The 15,442-nt window shown below is 40.0% G+C and overlaps 1 protein-coding gene across 3 annotated transcripts in view; it reads left to right on the forward strand.

The window, feature by feature from the left end:
• Positions 1 to 15,237, forward strand: part of ZWINT (ZW10 interacting kinetochore protein) — a 33,295-nt gene extending 18,058 nt beyond the window's left edge. Inside the window, exon 9 of one of the 3 annotated variants that reach the window (XM_080823513.1) lies at positions 13,773 to 15,237. The gene's annotated coding sequence lies outside the window, so the exon portion shown is untranslated. Of the gene's footprint in view, positions 1 to 257; positions 1,246 to 13,772 lie in introns of those variants that run through there. The other 2 variants (XM_080823512.1, XM_080823514.1) reach the window with 2 other exon arrangements.
• Positions 15,238 to 15,442: the final 205 nt, after the last annotated feature.

Genomic DNA, 15,442 nt, shown 5'->3' on the forward strand with positions numbered 1-15,442 from the left:
GGGGGTCACTTAGAGGAAATACCTTTGTTAAATAACTCTTCCACAAAATGTGTTTTCTATCAGACATGTTATAATATTTAATTTTTGTTTGAAAACCTAAGTTATAAAGCTGCTTAATGTTGTGTTTTGTTTTTTCTAGCTAGGTATCCTGAGTATCATATTTTTAAAATATATATGCATTTACATATATTCTAAACTGTGAAAACAGGTATTATTCCCTCTTTATAATTTAATTTTCTTTTCTGTTATTTTTTAAGGAGTCACTTACTCGAGTCATGAAGACACCTGGACGCTATGGGAAATCTTTCTCACTTTACTGCAGTACTGACCGCTATCTGTGGTCTGCTGTTTTTTATGAGTGTTCAGTTTATTTGTAAAGAAGTTGAATGGACATCCTGGCTCATTTTAAATTTTGTATTAGGAGTGGAGTTCACATTTAACGCTGTCACAGAACTCAAGAGATGTTTGCTTCTTGGATGTTGTTAGTTGGACAGTGTTAAAGTTCTGCGACAAGAACAGTGCACTTATTTTATTTAGTGTCAGTTGAAGCCTATCTAATATTTCTTAGGTGGTTAAGTATATGAAATGATATATAATACAAATTATAGAAAAATTAAAAATCTAATGTCTTCCTCCGGGCATTATTTTCTTCACAGAAGTATATATGCCTGGCAGAAATGTGGATGAGGAATCTCCTTCCTTGTAACAAATTCTCCAGAGAATTCAAAAAAGTTTCATGCTTTTTAAGTCCTCAGTCCCTTGAATTGCAATGTCTCTAACCCCTTGCGGCGTTTGTATTAACATTGAACTTCACATGTTTCTTTGACCAACTGTCTCATTGGTTTTATTCTTCTTACGAACTGTTACTGCTCAGACTTCATCAGTGGTTGCTTGCTTCTTTAATGATGGTTTTTGCTGAACAACTGAGATCTGGGAAAACAGAGAAACCTGAACTTGCTAAATCTCTATTTATTTAACCTCTGCTGTCCTAAGTATATCTGGCATGCGAACAGCCCTGTGAAGGCACCCAGAGGCGGTTTGAACATTGCATTTGCCTTCATGAAGTGATCTTTCAAAAATCCTCTTGAAATTCATGGACCAAGAGAATGAAGGACTGAGAGAAGCAAATGAAACTCCTGTGGTTTAATCATAACAAACAATTCAAGTATCCTTTGAGCACAGACATCACTGACAATCTATGACAGTGGGTTTTATGATGTGAATTTAAATGAAAGCTTGCTTCACTCTTCGGTGTCCCCAATTCTAATTGGTTATGAGCCCTGTGGGTCTGAATTGTTCTATGTAGAAGTTACACAGAACGGACGTCAAGTCAACCTCGGCTCTTCTAGACACATGCAATACGGTAGATCACCCCCCACCCCACCCCAGCACCCTGTTCAGCCACTCCTGATTGATAGACCTTGGCATGTAAGAAAACTATTTTTGCTCTGCCTACTAAAATAGGTTGAAATCAGCATGCTCCAGAAATATGTGAGGTAGGGAGCTAATTCCCTGGAATAAACCCAGGGGATGTTTGGAAATAGTTCCTTGTTCCTGGTACCAGGCCTTTTTAAAAGGTACATTTTGTCTGGGAATTTTAGAGTAAAGTAGACTAAGCAAAATTCCACATATAGGGTAAGTAAGGTAACATGAGACTGTGTGGAGGAGCTGTGACAGCCGGATGTGGGGCCACAGGAAGGCTGTGGTATATGTGGTGTCACCGGGAGACGTTAGAGGCCAGTGGTTGGATAGAGGGCACTGAGTGATATCCTCAGATGCTCAAAGGTTAGGGACACAAATAGATGTTGAAACTGTGAACTTTTATCTGCTTGTCTTCCTGTTGATTTTTGTCACTTTCCAGGTTATCTTCTTAGTGAAAAAGCGGGTTTTTGTCAGTTTGCAACTTTTAAACAGATTGTCAGTCCATAGGTCAACATTCAATGCTTTCAGGTAGTAACTGGTTAAATAGTATTGTTACCATTTATAGACTAACTGAGGATTGGGTGCTTTCCCAAAGAAAAGCAATTCCAGCAACAGCCGTGGTATTGGGGGCTAGTATGCTCCAATTCTTCCCCCGTGTCATTGACGCACACGCAGTGACTCACTGTAATCAGACCCAGATATGTTATCAGGGAAGATATAAGGGTAACCCTTTAGTTCTTAAAATTTGATGTGTAGTAGAGTCACCTCGAGGTGTTTCTTAAAATGTTGATTTCAGTTGTTTCTGAAAATTCTAATTCCCAGTTCCTGGTTTAGATGTTGCAAATTCAACAAACAACTCCAGTGATTATGATCCAATGGATTGAGGGTCCGTTTTATGAGAAACACTTTGCTCTTTCCCACCAAGACTTTACAATTCATCGTATTATCAGCTCGTAGGTCATCCTGGAGACCATGAAACAGTGGACTCACCCATTTTGGACTGGGCTGGGTACCCGGATGAACTGGAAGTGATGTGGGGATGGGAGGGCTGTGTCGCAGCAGAGTCTGTAGTGGGAGGTGAGGGCAGCGGAGGGGAGAGCAATGAGGGCTGAAGGCAAACGTGTGCTGTCGAGGGTTCCAGCCCACCCGTGTGGTCCGGCACACGAGCCTGGAGGTCAGACATATCCCTTCTTGTCCTGGTCCCAAGGAAAGTAAACTCTGGAACTGAAAATGTTGATCTATGAAGAGATAAATTGCCTAAGTTGATTACAAATAGACATTTATGAATTGAGCCTCAGGCCCACAGCTGAGCTCATTTTACTGTCCTGTCACATCTGGTGAGGCCCTTGTGTCTAGACTTCAGCTAAGATGGGGACAGCAGTGTGACATCAGGCCTGGCTGGGGAAGACACCAGCACTGGCTGAAGAGGACACAGGTGGCGGGGAAGGTGCAGATGACAGTGGAGGGGCCTGGCTCCTGGGGACAGCTGTGAGTCAGGAACAGACTTTTATATTCAAAGAAGCCACTGAGGCTTGGATGTGGTTCTATTAGAATCTGACACCTTAGGGATCAGCAGCCAAACTTGCCAGGAAAACCCCTTAACTTTCGGTGGTGATAATTAAACATTCGCTAGACTGGAAAAGGGGCTTCTTGGAAGATCTTCATGTCAAGTAAATAAAAGTTTGTAGGCAGCAAATGGATGCTGGTCAGGGATAGGGTAGTAGCTTGATGAAGTTGCCCACCGTTCATAGTAAAGGTGCAGGTGTGTCACCACGAGCTTCACTCACCGCCCTAGAGTCACTCACTGCCCTGTTTCTTGCTGTTGCTGAAACCTCAAGACCTGCCTGATCGAAGACACGACTGCTGAACTGTTAGGAGCGGAAAACCTACAAGTCCTACATTTCCCTGTGTTTTCGGAAAGCTGAACAGTTTGAATCATTTTGCTTCCCACTTGGAAAGGAGTCCAAAGATTATAAATCCTCCTGATGTGAGTTTTAGTGACTGATGTGTCCTCCCTGAGCTGGCATGGCTCTGAACACCAGGCAGGAAGTTTGCAATATGCCAACGGCAGCCTGTAAGTGGAAGACCGCTGGACGTCGTTCAGAGCTGGGGGCACTGTCCGCTTCTGGCCTCACGTCTCCTGTTGGCTCGGTTGCTGCATATCCTCGGCTGCAGGACGGTCGCACGCGCTTGTGTGAGCTTTGTGCCACTTTGCTTTTGCTGTCGGCTGCAGGGCTTTCTGTCTCATTCCCAGCCCTGAGAAGCAAAGAGAGGCTGGGGGACCACCGTCACGAACGGTTCTCGGAAGGTGTTCTTACGGTACCCGCAGGAACCTGAATCCATGTGGCTCTTCTGGATTCAAGTGCTCCTGTGCTTCAATGGGAAGTTTTTTTTTAAAGCTGCGATGATTTCCTCTTACCTGCTTTCTAATTCTCAGAAGCCATATGTCACATCTCACATTGTAATATTTAGTTTGTAATTACTTCCCCAACCCCAGTCAAACACACACACACACACACACACACACACACACACACACACAGGGGTGAGAGCTGTTTAGGGTGATAAGAGTTTGGGGGAGGCCGTTTTTTCTCATTTCTTTTCCTGAATTCATTGATCTTGAAGACTGTTCACCTATGAACAACATGTTCTAATATTGTCTTTTTAAAAAAATTTAGTATCCAACAATTGTCATCTTTTTGTTAAAAGTATAATTAGTAAAAGTGAAAACATGGATTTTCAACAGTCTGGTGTTTTAATCTAATCTCTGAGTATCTCAAGGTAACTGAGTTGCCATAGTAACCTGTTAGATGTGCAAATGCAAGAAAACTTTAAACAAGAAATGTTTTAATCGTGTCTGTTACTAATTGGTACTCATTCATCTCCACTATTTCCATTTGATGTTTTTATAACACTTTAATGGAGTAGATATTTATCAGCAGTTAGAAGTTGCTTTATAGAGACTTAAACTATTACAACTTCATAATTTTTATCTAAAAAATATGAAATATATCTGCAGTACTTTGAACAGTTGTACTTACCTGCTACCTTTGGCATTTTTCAGAGCAGAGAACCAAGATTTGCTCCTCTCCTTCCACACGCTGAGCATGGGGTCCCACCTGGCACGCACTATATTTTATGGAAAGTAGTGCTAACATTGATCATTTTGTGCTAACACTTTGTCTTTATGTATCATTACTACAAAATACAGTGCCTACAGCATGGTAGGTATCCGCGACTTGTTTCTTTGCTTGTTCTTTTTATAACTTTTGAACCTTATGTCTGAGGAGCTTGGACTCGGTTCAAGGCAGGCACTATGTCAAGATATACAAATGACCTGGGGCACATGGAGCCATCAAGGAAATCTCCAAATGCATGAAGGACGCTCCTTCACACTACAGTGTAACACTTTGAAATAGATGTTGCAGTTTTTTGTTGTTGGTGGAAAAACCTACATAAAAAAATTACCATTTTATCTGTTTATAAGTGTACAATTTAAGTGGCATTAAGTACATTCATGCTGTTGTGCAACTGTCACCGCCATCCACCTCCAGAGTGTTTCCATGTTCCCAGGCTGCAACTCCTTCCCCATAAACCAGTGACCAACTCCAGGCACCTCATATAAATAGAAGCATGTAATACCTGTTTCTTAGGGAATGGCTTACTCTTAGCACAGTGTTTTCAATGTCAAATCTTCTTTATTAAGGCTGAATAACCATTCTGTATGAATACACCACATTTTGTCTATTGTTCATCTGTCAGTGGATGCTTAGGTTGCTTTACCTTTTGGCTCTTGTGAATGATGTTGCTATGAACATGTGTATACAGATACCCAGAGGACTCCCTGCTTTCACTTATTTTGAAATTCCAGAAGTGAAATTGTTGGATAGTATTAGGTAAGCCTATGTTTCATTTTTGGAGAAACCACCATACGGCTTTCTACAGTGGCAGCACCATTTTACCTCCCACCAGCTGTGCACAAAGCTTCCGTTGATGTCATCACCAAAACTTGTTATTTTCTGTTTTTCGTTTTTTGTTTGTTTGTTTGTTTGTTTGTTTGTTTTTGGTAATAGCCACCCTAGTGGTTATGATTTATTGTGGTTTTGATTTACATTTCCCTATCAATTATCAGTTACCAGTGTTGAGCATCTTTTCATACACTAGTTGGTCATTTCTTTAGTGAAATGTCTGTTCGGTCCTTTGTTTCTTAACCAGGTTGTTTTTGTTGTTGAATTTTAGGAGTTCTTTCTATATTCTTGGTAGTAATCCCTTATTAGATATATGTAGGGATTTTCTCCCATTCTATGGGTTACCTTTTTACTCTTTTTTTTTTTTTAAGATTTTATTTATTTATTTGACAGAGATCACAAGTAGGCAGAGAGGCAGGCAGAGAGAGAGGAGGAAGCAGGCTCCCCATTGAGCAGAGAGCCTAATGCGGGGCTCGATCCCAGGAACCTCGGATCATGACCTGAGCTGAAGGCAGAGGCTTTAACCCACTGAGCCACCCAGGTGCCCCATACCTTTTTATTCTTTTTTTTTTTTTTTTTTTTTTTTTTTTTTTTTTTTAATTTTTTATTTTAATAAACATATAATGTATTTTTATCCCCAGGGGTACAGGTCTGTGAATCGTCTGGTTTACACATTTCACAGCACTCATCATAGCCCATACCCTCCCCAATGTCCATTTCCCCACCACCCTCTCCCATCCCCCTTCCCCCCCGCAACCCTCAGTCTGTTTCTTGAGATAGAGTCTTTTATGGTTTGTCTCCCTCCCAATCCCATCTTTTCATTTTTTCTTTTCCTACCTCCCCCCAAACCCCCCCACCTTGCATCTCCACTTCCTCATATCAAAGAGATCATATGATAGTTATATTTCTCCGATTGACTTATTTCGCTAAGCATGATACCCTCTAGTTCCATCCACGTCGTCGCAAATGGCAAGATTTCATGTCTTTTGATGGCTGCATAGTATTCCATTGTGTATATATACCACATCTTCTTTATCCATTCATCTGTTGATGGACATCTAGGCGCTTTCCACAGTTTGGCTATTGTGGACATTGCTGCTATAAACATTCGGGTGCACGTGCCCCTTCGGAGCACCACGTTTGTATCTTTAGGATATATACCCAGGAGTGCAATTGCTGGGTCGTAGGGTAGCTCTATTTTCAGTTTTTTGAGGAACCTCCACACTGTTTTCCAGAGTGGTTGCACCAGCTTGCATTCCCACCAACAGTGTAGGAGGGTTCCCCTCTCTCCGCATCCTCGCCAGCATCTGTCATTTCTTGACTTGTTAATTTTAGCCATTCTGACTGGTGTGAGGTGGTATCTCATTGTGGTTTTGATTTGTATTTCCCTGATGCCGAGTGATGTGGAGCATTTTTTCATGTGTCTGTTGGCCATCTGGATGTCTTCCTTGCAGAAATGTCTGTTCATGTCCTCTGCCCATTTCTTGACTGGATTATTTGTTCTTTGGGTATTGAGTTTGATAAGCTCTTTATAGATTTTGGATACGAGCCCTTTATCTGATATGTCGTTTGCAAATATCTTCTCCCATTCTGTCAGTTGTCTTTTGGTTTTGTTAACTGTTTCCTTTGCTGTGCAAAAGCTTTTGATCTTGATGAAATCCCAATAGTTCATTTTTGCCCTTGCTTCTGTTGCCTTTGGCGATGTTCCTAGGAAGAAGTTGCTGCGGTTGAGGTCAAAGAGGTTGCTGCCTGCATTGTCCTCAAGGATTTTGATAGATTCCTTTCGCACATTGAGGTCCTTCATCCACTTTGAGTCTATTTTTGTGTGTGGTGTAAGGAAATAGTCCAATTTCATTTTTCTGCATGTGGCTGTCCAATTTTCCCAGCACCATTTGTTGAAGAGGCTGTCTTTTTTCCATTGGATATTCTTTCCTGCTTTGTCGAAGATTAGTTGACCATAGAGTTGAGGGTCTATTTCTGGGCTCTCTATTCTGTTCCATTGGTCTATATGTCTGTTTTTGTGCCAGTACCATACTGTCTTGATGATGACAGCTTTGTAATAGAGCTTGAAGTCTGGAATTGTGATGCCACCGACTTTGGCTTTCTTTTTCAATATTCCTTTGGCTATTCGAGGTCTTTTCTGGTTCCATATAAATTTTAGGATTATTTGTTCTATTTCTTTAAAAAAAATGGATGGGATTTTGATAGGGATTGCATTAAATGTGTAGATTGCTTTAGGTAGAATAGACATTTTCACAATATTTGTTCTTCCAATCCATGAGCATGGAATATTTTTCCATTTCTTTGTGTCTTCCTCAATTTCTTTCATGAGTACTTTATAGTTTTCTGAGTATAGATTCTTTGCCTCTTTGGTTAGATTTATTCCTAGGTATCTTATGGTTTTGGGTACGATTGTAAATGGGACTGACTCCTCAATTTCTCTTTCTTCTGTCTTGTTGTTAGTGTAAAGAAATGCGACTGATTTCTGTGCATTGACTTTATATCCTGACACTTTACTGAATTCCTGTATAAGTTCTAGCAGTTTTGGAGTGGAGCCTTTTGGGTTTTCCACATATAGTATCATATCATCTGCAAAGAGTGATAGTTTGACTTCTTCTTTGCCGATTTGGATGCCTTTAATTTCTTTTTGTTGTCTGATTGCTGAGGCTAGGACTTCTAGTACTATATTGAACAGCAGTGGTGATAACGGACATCCCTGCCGTGTTCCTGACCTTAGCGGAAAAGCTTTCAGTTTTTCTCCATTGAGAATGATATTTGCGGTGGGTTTTTCATAGATGGCTTTGATAATATTGAGGTATGTGCCTTCTATCCCTACACTTTGAAGAGTTTTAATCAGGAAGGGATGCTGCACTTTGTCAAACGCTTTTTCAGCATCTATTGAGAGTATCATATGGTTCTTACTCTTTCTTTTATTAATGTATTGTATCACATTGATGGATTTGCGGATGTTGAACCAACCTTGCAGCCCTGGAATAAATCCCACTTGGTCGTGGTGAATAATCCTTTTAATGTACTGTTGGATCCTATTGGCCAGTATTTTGGTGAGAATTTTCGCATCTGTGTTCATCAAGGATATTGGTCTGTAATTCTCTTTTTTGGTGGGATCCTTGTCTGGTTTTGGGATCAAGGTGATGCTGGCCTCATAGAATGAGTTTGGAAGTTTTCCTTCCATTTCTATTTTTTGGAACAGTTTCAGGAGAATAGGAATTAATTCTTCTTTAAATGTTTGGTAGAATTCCCCTGGGAAGCCGTCTGGTCCTGGACTTTTGTTTGTTTGGAGATTTTTGATGACTGTTTCAATCTCCTTACTGGTTATGGGTCTGTTCAGGTTATCTATTTCTTCCTGGTTCAGTTGTGGTAGTTTATACATCTCTAGAAATATATCCATTTCTTCCAGGTTGTCAAATTTGTTGCCATAGAGTTGCTCGTAGTATGTTCTTATAATTGTTTGTATTTCTTTGGTGTTGGTTGTGATCTCTCCTCTTTCATTCATGATTTTATTTATTTGCGTCCTTTCTCTTTTCTTTTTGATAAGTCTGGCCAGGGGCTTATCAATTTTATTAATTCTTTCAAAGAACCAGCTCCTAGTTTTGTTGATTTGTTCTATTGTTTTTTTAGTTTCTATTTCATTGATTTCTGCTCTGATCTTTATGATTTCTCTTCTCCTGCTGGGTTTAGGCTTTCTTTGTTGTTCTCTCTCCAGCTCCTTTAGGTGTAGGGTTAGGTTGTGTATTTGAGACCTTTCTTGTTTCTTGAGAAAGGCTTGCACTGCTATATATTTTCCTCTCAGGACTGCCTTTGTTGTGTCCCACAGATTTTGAACTGTTGTGTTTTCATTATCATTTGTTTCCATGAATTTTTTCAATTCTTCTTTAATTTCCTGGTTGACCCATTCATTTTTTAGAAGGATGCTGTTTAGTCTCCATGTATTTGCGTTCTTTCCAAATTTCCTCTTGTGATTGAGTTCGAGCTTCAGAGCATTGTGGTCTGAAAATATGCAGGGAATGATCTCGATCTTTTGGTACCGATTGAGACCTGATTTATGACCCAGGATGTGGTCTATTCTGGAGAATGTTCCATGTGCACTAGAGAAGAATGTATATTCTGTTGCTTTGGGATGGAATGTTCTGAATATATCTGTGATGTCCATCTGGTCCAGTGTGTCATTTAAGGCCTTTATTTCCTTGTTGATCTTTTGCTTAGATGATCTGTCCATTTCAGTGAGGGGAGTGTTAAAGTCCCCTGCTATTATTGTATTACTGTCGATGTATTTCTTTGATTTTGTTATTAATTGGTTTATATAGTTGGCTGCTCCCATGTTAGGGGCATAGATATTTAAGATTGTTAGATCTTCTTGTTGGACAGACCCTTTGAGTATGATATAGTGTCCTTCCTCATCTCTTATTATAGTCTTTGGCTTAAAATCTAATTGATCTGATATAAGGATTGCCACCCCAGCTTTCTTCTGATGTCCATTAGCATGGTACATTGTTTTCCACCCCCTCACTTTAAATCTGGAGGTGTCTTCGGGTCTAAAATGAGTTTCTTGTAGGCAGCATATTGATGGGTTTTGTTTTTTTATCCATTCTGATACCCTGTGTCTTTTGATTGGGGCATTTAGCCCATTAACATTCAGGGTAACTATTGAGAGATATGAATTTAGTGCCATTGTATTGCCTGTAAGGTGATTGTTACTGTATATTGTTTCTGTTTCTTTCTGATCTACTACTTTTAGGGTCTCTCTTTGCTTAGAGGACCCCTTTCAATATTTCCTGTAGAGCTGGTTTGGTGTTTGCAAATTCTTTCAGCTTTTGTTTGTCCTGGAAGCTCTTTATCTCTCCTTCTATTTTCAATGATAGCCTAGCCGGATATAGTATTCTTGGCTGCATGTTTTTCTCGTTTAGTGCTCTGAATATATCATGCCAGTTCTTTCTGGCCTGCCAGGTCTCTGTGGATAGGTCCGCTGCCAATCTAATGTTTTTACCCTTGTATGTTACAGACTTCTTTTCCCGGGCTGCTTTCAGGATTTTCTCTTTGTCGCTAAGACTTGTTAATTTTACTATCAGGTGACGAGGTGTGGACCTATTTTTATTGATTTTGAGGGGCGTTCTTAGCATTTCCTGGATTTTGATGTTTGTTCCCTTTGCCATATTAGGGAAATTCTCTCCAATAATTGTCTCCAATATACCTTCTGCTCCCCTCTCTCTTTCTTCTTCTTCTGGAATCCCAATTATTCTAATGTTGTGTCGTCTTATGGTGTCACTTATCTCTCGAATCCTCTCCTCGTGTTCCAGTAGTTGTTTGTCTCTCTTTTGCTCAGCTTCTTTATTCTCTGTCATTTGGTCTTCTATGTCACTAATTCTTTCTTCTGCCTCATTTATCCTGGCAGTGAGAGCTTCCATTTTTGATTGCACCTCATGAATAGCTTTTTTGATTTCAACTTGGTTAGATTTTAGTTCTTTTATTTCTCCAGAAAGGGCTTTTATCTCTCCGGAGAGGGTTTCTCTAATATCTTCTATGCCTTTTTCGAGCCCAGCTAGAACCTTGAGAATTGTCATTCTGAACTCTAGATCTGTCATGCTACCTATGTCTGTATTGATTAGGTCTCCAGCCTTCGGTACGGCCTCTTGTTCTTTTTTTTGAGGTGAGTTTTTCCGCCTTGTCATTTTGTCCAGGTAGGATTTGCTTTCTCCTGCTGTGGAATTCCGCTGTTCTTGGTGACTGAAGTTGGTTTTGGATCGGTTTCTTGTTGATCTTCTGGGGGAGGGGCCTGTTGTAGTGATTCTCAAGTGTCCTTGCCACAGGCGGAATTGCACCACCCTTGCCAGGGGCCGGACTAAGGGATCCGCTCGGGTTTGCTTTCGGGAGCTTTTGTTCCCTGAGCGCTTTCCGTAGAGTTCCGGAGGACGGGAATGAAGATGGCGGCCTCCCAATCTCTCGGCCCGGAGGAGCCGAGAGCTTGGGGTTCCGCTCCTCAGTGCGCTCTCAGAGCAAAGCGCCCAATAGCCCCGCCTCCCTGGCTTGCGGTCGCGCCTCGAGGAAAGCAGTCAATTGTTGGAGCTGGATCCGGCCGCGCTCCGAGCCCACCCAGCCTGCGACCGGCACAAGGTAACCCTGGGCTTAGAGCTCACTCCTCGGCTTTGTCGCTGTAGCCGGCTTCCCCGCTCTAATACCTGCGAGCTCTGCGGCACTCAGACACCCCCAGTCCTTCTGTGACCCCGCGGGTCCTGGGGTTATGCTGACCCCGCCTGGGTTTCCCCCCAGTTTAGCCTCTGGAGCGATGTCTCCCAGTGGAGCCGACTTTTAAAAGTCCCGATTTTGTGCTCCGTCGCTCCGCCGCTTGCCGGGTGCCGGCCCCTCCCCCCGGGGTCTATCTTCCCGTCGCTTTGGATTCACTTCTCCGCAGGTCCTACCTTTCAGAAAGTGATCGATTTTCTGTTTCTGGGATTGTTGCTCTTCTTCGCTTCGATTTCCTGTTGGATTTGTAGGTGTTCACAATGGTTAGATAAGCTATCTAGCTGATCTCCTGCTACCCGATGTCGTCTCAGCCTGCTACTTCTCCGCCATCTTGACTCCTCCCTCCTACCTTTTTATTCTTGATTATGTCCCTGATACACAAATATTTTTAATTTTGTTAAATCCAATTTATCTATTTTTTTTTCTTTTGTTGTCCTGCTTTTAGTGTCTTATCCAAGAAATCATTGCCAAATCAAAGGTAGTAGAGCTTTTCTCCTATGTATCCTTCTAAAAGTTTCATAGTTTTAGTTCTTCAGGTAAAGCCTTTGATCCATTTGAGTCATCTTGTATGTGGTACATGCTAAGAGTCTAACTTCATTCTTTTTCACATGAGGGTATCCAGTTAGCCAACACCAATTGTTGAAAAGAGTCCTTTCCCTTTGAGTGGTCATGGCACCATTGTCAAATATTTTACCATACATGTGAGGGGTTTTGTTTTTTTGTTTTTTTGTTTTTTGTTTTTTGTAAAAGTGCTAAATTTGTTTACTAGTTCCAGCAGATATTTTGTGTGTGGAATTTTTAGGGTTTTCTGCTTATAAGGATATGCCATTTGTGAACGAAGATAGTTTTACTTCTTCCTCTTTTATTTGGATGCCTTTTATTTCTTTTTCTTGTCTAATTGCTCTGGCTAGGACTTACATTATTATGTTCAGTAAGAGTGGAATGAGTGGGGATCCTTGCCTTATTCCTGATCTTAGAGGAAAAGCTTTCAGGTTTTTACCTTTGAATGTGATGGTTGCATGTGTTTTTCATATATGACCTTTCTTATGTTAGAAGGTTCTCTTCCTAGTTTGTTGAGTGTTTTTATCATGAAGGATTGTTTTATTCTGGCAAAGGTTTTTTTTTGCATCAATTGAGATAATCATGGGTTTTTTGCTTTTATTCTGTTAATGTGATGTATGTCATTGTTTGATTTTCATATGCTAAACCATTTTGGCATTGCAGGACTAAATCCTACTTGGTTTTGTGAATAGTTCTCTTAATATACTCTGGAATTTTGGTTTGATGGTATTTTGTTGAAGATTCTTATATCAGTGTTCATGAGAAATAATTGGTCTGTAGTTTTGTTGCTGTTTTTTCATTATCTAGCTTTGATAGCTGGGTAATGCTAGCTGCATAGAATGAGGTAGTCAGTTCAGACTGCTATAACAAAAATACCCTAAACTGGTGTCTTGTAAACAACAGAAATTTATTTCATAAAGTTCCTGAGGCTGGAAAATCCAAGATCAAGGTGGCAGAAGATTCATTGTCTGGCAAGAGCCCTCTTTCTGGTTTATAACCAGCACCTTCTCATTATGTCCTCAGGTAATGGAAGAATGAGGGAGCTCTGTGATCCACCTTTATAAAGGAACTAATCCCATTCACAGGGTCTCCACCATCATGATCTAATTACCTTTCAAGGACCTCAGCTTTTAATACCATCACCTTGGATGTTAGGATTTCTGCATATGAATTTTGGGGGGATAGAAACAATCTATAGCAGTGTTTCCTCTTCAATTTTTTGGAAGAAGTTGAAAAAGATTGGCTTAATCCTGTTTTAAATGTTTGATAGAATTCATTGAAGACACCCTTTAGTCCTGGGTTGTTCATTGTTGGGAGGCTTTGATTACTGATTGAATCAAACCTAATTACAGATTTATTCAGATTTATTTCTTCATGATTCAGTCTTGGTTGTGTGTGTGTTAATGTTTAAGTAAGGAATTAGGACCTGGAACTTCTTGGTCTACCGTCTTGCTGGCATCACTCTCTGTTGAATTATTTTTACATTGTGTTACTGTCCTATAAATCATTAATGGTATACAAAATGGTTCATGTAATAAGAGCTTTTCTTTTCTTGTTTTCCAGCAGGTGTTTTCTCTCACGTTTGTACTGATACATGTGTATGATTGCATCACTAAAATCAGTGCTTAGTGGATATCACTGATCTTGCCATGATTAAAGCACATGAAAGCACATGTCTTAGTCCAGAGAGTGATGACCCTGCTTTTGAGAAGCATGGATTCATGTTCCAAACCTGGTAATAAACAACACTTGTATTTTTGTGACTCACTTGTCTTATCTGTAAAATGAAAATGTTAAAATAATGCTGTTTAAAGGCTCTTTTATATCTACTTCTCTGTTTCTGTAATGTAGATAGTAATTTAAATTTTGAAACAATGTAAGTGAGTGCAAGAATATTTTTATGTGTACCTACTCAGGAGTATACCTACCTGAAACACTTTGAATTAGGTCAACAGGTAGCCCTTACAAAAATAGTGAAGAGGGCACTGGGATAAATTATTGGGACCTAAAAAAACAGAATCAGACTCTAAAATCAGCATGTGCCTGCCCCAGCCTTTCAGAGAATATTGTAGGTTGTCTGTGAACCTTACCCTGAGGGTAAAATAGAACACATTGCTGGATATTTTCCTGGAGGAAAGATCTTTGGAGAATAACAGTGTGTGATATACCCCCAATACCCTTTGATTTTGTCCTAGGAGAATGTGATTCAAGTTTTTTAATAAAAGGGGTTATAAGAATATGATAGAAAAAGCCCACCCTTGCTGAAATATAAAAAAATATGGAAGAAAAAGAAAATAGTAATGACTTAAGTTTCAATAGAAAAAGAAACTGGGGGACCGCTGGGTGGTTCAGTTGGTTAAGTATCTGCCTTCTGTTGAGGTCGTGATCTCAGGGTCCTGTCCTGCATTGGGCTCTTTGCTTAGCGTGGGGTCTGCTTCTCCATCTCCCTCTGCCCCTTCCCCTGCTCATGCTCTCTTTTTTCTCTCTAGCTTGCTCTCTCTCAAATAAATAATGAAAATCTTTAAAAAAAGGAAAAGGAAACTTTGGTTCATAAAGATGGAAGAAACCATATGGTATTGAATGCAAATCCATCCAGAAAACTTGTACAAACTGGCCATTCAAATATGAGAGAAAATAAGATGGCTTTAATATTGCTTATTGCCTAAAAAATTATTATTGGCTATTTTAGGACTTGAGGCCTGTTTAACACTACCATGAAGGAAATTTGTGTACACAGAAGGAGATTTTTCTTTATTTTCAGAAATCATAGCAAGGAAAATACAACAAAATATACTTGAGGAGGCTTCTAAAAGCAAACAAAATTCTATGAATACTCAGTTTACTTTTGATGGTAAAATGTAATGTTTGTGAATAATAGCCACAAATATTTCTTTTGGGTAGTATGCTTTTCTGTTTCCTTATAAATTATACATAACTGAAGATGGTTACACTTTATAAATGTCTAATGTGCATTGCTATTTATATGATGTTTCTTTATGCTATTAATAAAATGTGCAGTGTCACTATCTTCCATTATCAGATTTTTTTAGTTCACATTTTCACACTTATGATACTGTTAATTTATGTTACTTTTTCTGCTCATGACTGTCAATAATGATAGAGAAGAGTGACCTGAAGAATAATGAAAATGATGAAGAGTCCATCAAAGTGTGAATAAAATGGTTCCAAAGTAGGTGAAAGTTCATGAATTTTGCAAAGGTTTTCATAAAAGT

The sequence above is a fragment of the Martes martes genome (genome assembly GCF_963455335.1).
Source record: "Martes martes genome assembly, chromosome: 14".
Classification (NCBI taxonomy): Eukaryota; Metazoa; Chordata; class Mammalia; order Carnivora; family Mustelidae; genus Martes; species Martes martes.